The 9358-nt window shown below is 30.9% G+C and overlaps 1 pseudogene; it reads left to right on the top strand.

Annotated features, from left to right (window-relative positions):
- Positions 1-8905: 8905 nt before the first annotated feature.
- LOC146887495 (RING-H2 finger protein ATL48 pseudogene) lies at positions 8906-9229 on the top strand (annotated as a pseudogene).
- The last annotated feature ends 129 nt before the right edge of the window (positions 9230-9358 follow it).

Below are 9358 nucleotides of genomic sequence, written 5' to 3'. Positions count from 1 at the left end.
ACGCATGAAGGTAATCCACAAAGATAGATGAAAACGACTTCTGGGTTTAGAAGTCTAAAATAACGATTGAAAAAGATAGATCTCACAAAAAAGAAGAAGAAATGAGTGTTTCGGTTGAGAAAACTCTAAAAAAAATCGACTTCTCCGTTTAAACCTGTAAAAAAAGTGATGAAGAAGTTAAATATGAGAAAATATAAGCAGAAAATGAGTTGTTCGCTTAACAAAACTGAAAACAAAAAATACTTCTCCGTTTAAACCTGTAAAAAAAGTGATGAAGAACTTAGATCTGACAAAATATAAGCAAAAAATGAGTTGTTCGCTTAAGAAAACTCTAAAAAAATATATTTCTCCGTTTAAACCTGTAAAAAAAGGGATGAAGAAGTTACATCTGACAAAATATAAGCCAAAAATGAGTTGTTGGCTGAAAACTCAAAACAAATTATATTTCTCCGTATAAACCTGTAAAAAAAGTGATGAAGAAGTTAGATTTGACAATATATAAGCAGAAAATGAGTTGTTGGCTAAAGAAAACTTAAAGCAAAAAATATTTCTCCGTTTAAACCTGAAAAAAAAGTGATGAAGAAGTTAGATCTGACAAAATATACGCAGAAAATGAGTTGTTGGCTAAAGAAAACTTAAAACAAAAAATATTTCTCCGTTTAAACCTGTAAAAAAAGTGATGAAGTTAGATCTGACAATATATAAGCAGAAAATGAGTTGTTGGCTAAAGAAAACTTAAAAGATGAAGAGCTGAAAAGAGGAAGATGAAGAGTTGTTGAATGTGGTGAGAAAACCAGAGAAAAGAGGAAGGTTGAGAAGAAGATGAAGAGTGTGGACTGCGAAAGAGAGGAGAAGAAAAGAGAGACAGAGAGAGAAAGAGAGAGAGAAACTTTTTGAAGCTGATAATAAATGCATTTAGAATTTTTTTTAAAACGCTGAAAATCGTAGTTGATTGACACGTTAGCTATTTTTCCTTTTGTAGAATGAAAATTTTGAAATGAAGTGGGTCAGATATATTAATTTATAGAGAAACTTGCCATTTGTTAGTTTAGAATTGTATATAGTATTAGATTATGCAAAGCGACATAAGGATGCAAATATGAAACATATTATGTTGAATTTGGAAACTACCTAGACGCACATGCATATGAGTATTATAAATTTGAAAAAGCAAGGGGATAAATATTATGCATTATAAATTGTGACATGAATCCAAAGTGGATCCATGCTACGTTTCATGTGAATGTCAAAATGATATTTACCTTAAACTATGTGCATGGTACCATGCATGAATGAAGACAAGATGTGGATGTAATTCATTCTTATGGCTCAAGTGACACTTATTTACGTGATATGTTAATACAATTGTGATGCACTTATTAAAAAAACATGCATGACATTCATCTAACTAAATTGCTTAATGAGATGTAATGCATGTATGTGCCTCAAAAGACCCTTATTTCCTTGATATGTTGATGCATATGTGACACAATTTAAAATTAACTACTTAATTTTATAAAAGATCAAAAGATTAAAAAAATATAAAAAAAAATGCATGCTCGCTTTGTGTCTTAGAAAGTCTAGAGAAAACCTATTTTATGGTCTATGGGCTTTTACATGATAATTTCAGGGATAGTTCTAAACAATCTCATAAGCCTCTAGAGCTAAAGTCAACCTTAGGACATAATCCACAACGATAGGCGACCTAACAGATGTGGCATGTCAAGAGGAAGAGAACTTTAGATGAAGTCTTCACAATAGTCAAGCATATCCGAGGTCTAGCATTAAATCATTGGACTTCCACTCCTTATGGCTAACTCAGGTCCAGGTATGGGACCCCAATATTAAAATGAATTCACTAGCTTAACATATGTAGTGAGTGAAGGGAACAACCTAACACTACCCAAACCCACACCTACAAAATAACCAGAAAATTCCCAAATAGATATAACAATTGTCTTCTACCCTAGGGTTCAATAATTTCAACAATATAATCATATGAGTACATCAAAGCAAGTAAAGATGACAACAAGACAAACAAAAATAGATAAATATACATGAAGTAAAACAAAAGACATGGGGAAAATGAATATATAAAAGAAACCTACCTTTTGCACACTCAAGTAGTAGGATCAACTCTAAAAAACATCACCATCTATCACAACCAAAATCGCGACGGGGCAATAAAAATAATTTAAAAAATACAGAGGAGTCGCCACCATAGTTTATTATGGAAAACTATAGAAAAACCTTAAAAAAAGAATAGTCTTCGAAACCAAATTTGGGTTCGGGAGTCGGTTACGTGTGAGGAAGGTATTAGCACCCCACAACATTCGTTCTTAGACGGTTCCCTTTAATTAAGCATGCAAGATAAAATAGATTTTTAAAATATTTGTTGTTCCCCAAAAATCAAACAAAATAAATACATATACAAAATAATAAAGATAAAAAACAAAATTATTTTTTCATTTTCTTGGTCTGCCAAGGATTGTACCTCACTCCTACATATTTCCATCTAGAAAATCGAGGATCACGTAGTTATTTGTAAAATATTATTTGAGATGATGAGTTAAAATTTGAAATTTTAATATTTTTAATTATCAAGGGAATCTGAGATTCAACATGATACAAATCTTAGTTATCAAGCAAATCCAAGACTTGACATGATATTATATAATTATATAATTTATAATTTATAATTTATAATTTTTATATTTATATTTATTTTTTAAAATAAGAGAATTAAAAGCCTACGAAGGGGTATTTTAGTTATCAAGCAAATCCAAGACATGACGTGATATTATAGAAAAGAAATAATATAATTTATAATTTTTTTTAAAACTAAGAGAATTAAAAGCCTACGAGAGATATTTCTAATTACCAAGATAAAAATAATGGCATCCAAAAGAGAAGAAAAGAAAAAGGTCGCACATATAAATTAAGTTTCACATGGATTAATCACTCAAATAGAGACGTTCATTCACAATCAGAGTTGTTGCTACAATCGAATAATAAGCTTCAATCGACACATTTAGCCATATAATGGGTCAATCAGTCATACACTTGATATTATAATAGAGTAAAGGAGTCAGGATTCACAACCCATTAATTTTATTATGCTCATCAATACATGAATAACATTAGGAGCAAAAAAAAAAATTACCTTTCAATGCCACGAATAGAGCAAATCCAACTAAGAGAATAGTGAGGTGATCCCTTTGCATGTGTGCTCTGGTAATAAAAAGGAAGAGAAATGTCAAATTTATTTCGGTCTTGCATTAGAGAGATTTTATGCTTATATAGACACCTTGAGATACTACTGAAATCCTAGTTTTTAATTATAATGAAATATATGAGCAGAGAATTGGTCCCAATGAAACGTATTATAGGAATAAGATCATAAAATAATATCCAGGGTATTGATTATAATTATTATCAGAAATATTGTCTCTAATTATTATAATAATATCTTCTCTGATTGAAAAAATCTCAATGAGACACATCTAGTGATGTCAACAGGTCGGGTAGGGTACGGGTAGTAGCTCCCCCGTAACCTACTCGTTGGATAAATATTCGCCCCATACCCGTACCCATATCCGTTAGGTACCCGTTATGTGGGTACTCGCATAAATTTTTAATATCCACTAATATCCACGGTTACTTGCAAGTATTTACAAAAAAATAAAATTAAATATTTAAGAACAGATTTTAATTGTAAATTCAAATAAAATACTATACATAACATTCATAAATCTCAAACAAAGTCCAAATAACTCATTTAAATAATGTTGAATGACAATTTACAAAGAAATGATTTTTTTTAAAACTAATTGATAAAAAAATAACTCATTCAAAATCAATATATTAATATTTTAATCAAATTTTTTATTTATTTATATTTAAATTAGAGTATAGCGGGTACGAGTATCCACGGGTACGGATACTATGATACCTGTACCTGCCCCGTTAACATGCGAGTATAAAAAATATTCGTATCCGTTACCCGCGAGTATCCATTTACACTATCCATTTGCTACCCGTTGCGGGTTTTATCCACGGATACCCATGGGTACGAGTTTTTTTGACATCCCTAGAAACATCACATAGGCATAAAATCAAGATATTTATTCTAATTATTATGAAGAATATTGCTTCTAATAATTAGAATAATATCTTTTTTGACTGAAAAAATCTTGATATGACACATCACATAAGCATAAAATCAAGATATTTATTCTAATTATTATGAAGAATATTGCTTGTAATAATTAAAAGGTTTAATTACATGGATGGTACCCGCTTTGGTAGGAGTGTGTCAATTTGGTACCCGTGGGAAAAAAAGTGTCAATTGCGTCCCCACTTTTGAAAAAGTGCCTCAATTAGGTCCTTTCAGAAAAAAAAATTAACGCCGTTAACGTGTCACTCTCTGATTTTTTTAATTTTTAATTTTTTTTTAAATTTTTTTTTTTTGCAAAAATTGTGTTGCCACATGTCAAGTCCCTGTTGTGACACATGGCAATGTCTGTGACACATGGCAAGATAATGCCACGTGTGGAAAATGTCATTGTACTTAATTGAAATCAGTATTTTAAAAATTGGATTCTTCCTTCTTTTTCTTCTTTTATTTCTTTTATTTCTTTTTTTAATGCTGAAAATTAAAAAAAAATTATTTCACCTCTTTTTTCTTACCTACCATCAATCAAAAACATTTTTTATTTTATTATGTTTAAAAAAAAACAAATGCATTCACCTAGACGAAGTTGGATGTTGACATCTTTTAACTCTCTTTGGTAGTCCTTTTATTTGTTTTATTTTCTTGTTTTGTATTTTTCAAACTCCTTGAAGTTTTGTATATTGTTTTGTATTTTCTTTGACCTCTTTAGTCAAGATTTAGATCTCACAACGTTTTTCACATTGTTTGTTCTTCTTTGCTTAAGTTATTGGAGTTCTTTGCCAAGTCCTAAAGAGAATTTTCATGAGTGGTAAATGACGAGAGTACATTCAAGAAACAACCTATAAGTTTGATACACACGTGGAAAATTGAGTGAAACACTTAGAAAAATAAAAATTTGTTAGGTTTATAACAATGTAAAGAATTATTAAGGTTGGGGTAGGATAGCTGAATAGACTATAACAACTTCATATTCTTTCATATCTGTTTCTTAAATCACTTGATGGAACAAAATTCATGCTACCTATCATTCTTACAAATAGTTTTCAAAAGCTATTTTGCGGAATCGTTTTGAAGAACGAAAAAAAAAATCATACGCACCTATAAATTCTTGATCAAATAATAATTCAAAGCTAATTAAAAACACAATAAAGCACATTTACAACTTGCAATGATTTATCACCAGAAATCAAAGTTAGGTTCAAGAAATCAATGTTTAGTTTAGAACAAGCTCAAACTAAAAATAACCTATGAGAAGAAAACAAAACAACTACCATAAAGAGGAAGAACACTTACCGAAAAGAGATCATGGCTCCTACAAAAGAAAGAACGATTTCAACCATAAAAAAGATGATGGCTTATGCACAGAGAGTAAGCGTTAGAGTGGAAAGATGAATAACATAAATTGTGTGAAGCTTATACTGAAAAAAAAAAACATCGTTTGCGATAGGAAAAGAAATGAACTCGACAAATGATGAAAATATGAAAGAGGCGGGAAATAAAATACGGTAAAATAAAAGAAGTTATACATTAACTGACTATAAACATAACGTAAATTTAGAAATTTTAATAGGATAACGTCAGTTTTCTTAAACTATCAGAAAATAAATGCTACTATAAAACATTTTTCTTGTAGGGTATGACCCCTCAACCTATTAGTGTCGAGCCCTCCCACCTAAAATTGCTTAGCTCTCTCATCTAAAATATCTTCCGCTCCTTTTTAATACACAACCATCAAGAATTAAAAACAACACAAACCACACAAATAGAGTACACTATCATTCTTTTAAAAGTATAATTCATTTATAAAGTAACGATAAATGTAATTACACATTTTATAATCATATCCATCATCTAATTAATATTAGTCAATAATCAAACTCATCATCATTACTGACATTTAACTCTATTCTTAGAAGACTGATACGTTGAATTAAACTTAAAGATTTTGCATTTTTCGTACTATCATTCACTCATATATAGAGCTCCATAAGTCTTCCTCATATGATATGGTGAATTCATTATAACCTACTAGCACTACACTTTTTTAGTTTAGACAACACTAAATTTGACCACGGGTATAAAATTGTTGCCTAAATATAGAATAGGCAACAATTCCATGAATGTGGCTTAAAAACTATAAAGACAATAGTTTTTAAAGTGTAGATATACAAAAAAACGTTATCTAAAATAAACTTCAAAATTTTGTTATTGAAAGTTAAAAAACAAAAAAAAATGTTTTTTTCTCTACCTCATATTTAGATGGAAAAAGAGTAAGTGGCTCGTTCCCTCCTTTATCACACTATTATCTCCTTCAATCTCATACACCCAAACTAGATCTCGTTGCTAGCCCTAGCGCCTCCTCACACCGGTCATCGTCTCCTTCTATCACTACCAAAAAAAAAACAAAAATTAGGTATTACCAATGATCCAAATCCGTTGGAAACAACCATTTTCCATCGGTAAATGACTCATAGGTAATATTTACCGTCGGATTATGACTATCGGTAGTTACCTACGGATATATCCATCGATAATTATCGAAGGAAGAGTTTGTTGGTAATACCGAAGGATATATCAGTTGGTAATTATCGACGGTTAATATCCATCGATAATGTCGAGTGTATGTTTTGGACATTTTTGACGGATTTGGCGATAGATATATCCATCGGTAAATTGAGTTTCATTTTCTAGTGCAATCTGCAATTCCGACATCCCAATGTGAAATAAACAATCAACCACTAGACCTGCAATCTCATACAGATACACAATCGGACCTGCAATTACAAACAAATATCTTACAATATGTCTGTATTTACCACACAAACATCAATTACAATATGTCCACATATAAAAGTAAAAGCAATCCAAACAAACATCAATCGTATATGATCTCCAATAAGTACTGTATCAAGACATAATAAAAAGAAACACGTAATAGAGTCCTAATAATCTACATAATCATCTGAATTATTTTCTTCTTCTTGAGGGTCTTGATGGTGATGGGATTGTGGCTGGACTATGGTGGGCTGGACTATAGTGGGCTAGACTACGGTGCCATTCTAGGGCAAGAAGAACTCAAATTACTCCATTCATTCCATCAATTTCATCCAACTTTTGTGCTCTAGATGCTTAGAAGTGACTAAACTCCTATTTCATTGGGGTTGAATGTAATGAACTTGTACTCTTTGTAATTTTTCTATGCAATATAATTTTTGTCTTTGTTCATATGTTTTATCTCAATTATTCATGTGCATGATGGAAATCTTTGCTATTTGGTTGTATCTAATCATTGAAAAATGAATTGAAACTTAACCTTTGATAGAACAACCGTGAGATTGGGTTCTAGGAATATACGTAATCTCTAGGTCATTCTAGACATCATATTTTAATCTTAATGCAAGTCTTGTGTTAAAATAGTTAAGGAATTAATGTTTTGGCACATTGACTTAGAACTTGCCTCTTAGGAATTAGGGCTATTATGCTTATGATGTGAATGTTTTAGCAAGATAGAGATATTGTGAAGGAAATATTGCATTATTATGGTTCATGAAATCCAAGCTTAGTGAAGTCTTTCCTAAATTATTTTATAAATTTATTCTTTAGTAATTGTGTATGTTTATCTTATGAATTAAATCAACCATTAATGTTGTCACCATTGATAAAATTAGTAAATAAGTATAATTGGACAAACAAATGCAAATCCCTTGGGAAAATGATACTTGGACTTCCATTTTACTACTTGTAACGAATTTGTACTCTTGAGAAGTTAAGATCCATTGTACACGACTCTGTAGCGGTTGCTACATTGTTCTTGTTTTCAATATGCTTAGATCCTTTGTTACAATTGTCCTTTCTCGATCAACGTTATATTATTTCCTATCTTCTCTTTCAATCATTTAAAAGTGAGTAAATAGCTGGTTTCTAATGAGTTACATGTTCGTCTTATGACATACTTCACAAGTGGACATTGATTAGTCAATAACGTAGGATTTTGCATCACATATGCAACATACTCTAAAACTATGGATGTTACTCATTTGTTTTTACTTTTGAAGGCTATCTCTAAATAGTGTTAGCTAAGATAACAATACTTTATCAATACATTTTAAATTGATTTTTAATTAGAGTAGTTTAGTGTAGGTTAAATCGATGCTAATGCCTAAAGAAGTGAAGGGGAAAAACTTATAAAGGTTGAAACTTGGGAAAGTTAGATGCTTTATAAGCATGGATGTCACATTCGATAAGACTTAAATGGTTATGATGTGTAGAGATCCATAAAAAAAGGTAAGGGGAAAGCTCATGTTGAGATGGAGACTTCTGATGTTGGATCAAATCATCCAGAGGGGTTAGACAATGAAGTATTAAACAATTGAGAATTTGTTAGAATCATGTAGCGAAATGTTTGCATATGGACAAAAACCAAGAGGGGGTGAATTGGTTTAATTAATAAAAATTAATACTTTAAAATTTTTCCCACCTTCTGAATGACTTATTTGAATAGATCATTCCTTTAATCTCAAGACTCATCTGCTTCTAGTCATGTATATGCAGATTTTCCTATATGGTTCAAGAATCAAGTATATACTTGAAAATTAATTTACTTTTTCAATATCTAATAAATAAAATATGGCATTGAGTTTGTGTTGTAATGTAGGTTTACAATGAGCCTTTAAGTGTGATAAACCAACACTTGAGAGATTTATCGTTAGGTCCTTTTACTGAGGTTAAAGAATGGCATATGCTTTATGTCATGGGTATAAGTTCCACATTGATGCATGGAGTCAAGGTAAATTTTTTACTTTGACTTCCTTTCTTCTCAACGTGTATAAAGATTTTCTCGAACAAGGGAAAAAACGAGTTAAAAACCCTTTTATCCCCATTGGTGCACTTGTTATTGCTGGTGTTCTCACAACTGGCTTAATCAGTTTTAGACAAGGTAATTCTTAGTTAGGTCAAAAGTTAATGAGGGCTTGTGTGGTTGTTAAAGGTGCTACAGTAGCGCTCATGGTTGGAACTGCCTTTTATTATGGAGAAAATCCATGGTGATCGAGTTAAATTTATAGTGGCCGGGAAAAAAGTTAAACTTTATAAGTGTGTGGTTTCCTGTTGGTTTTAGTTATATTCATGTGATATCTTATTTTGTCATTTAAAGACCAAAACCCTTGCCAAACATCTCACCTTTTA

Source organism: Vigna unguiculata, chromosome 3 (genome assembly GCF_037176805.1).
Source record: "Vigna unguiculata cultivar grain cowpea cultivar isolate G323 ecotype 2 chromosome 3, ASM3717680v1, whole genome shotgun sequence".
NCBI lineage: Eukaryota > Viridiplantae > Streptophyta > Magnoliopsida > Fabales > Fabaceae > Vigna > Vigna unguiculata.
Note: the sequence above shows the minus strand (reverse complement) of the source record. Positions and strands in the feature narration are given on the sequence as shown.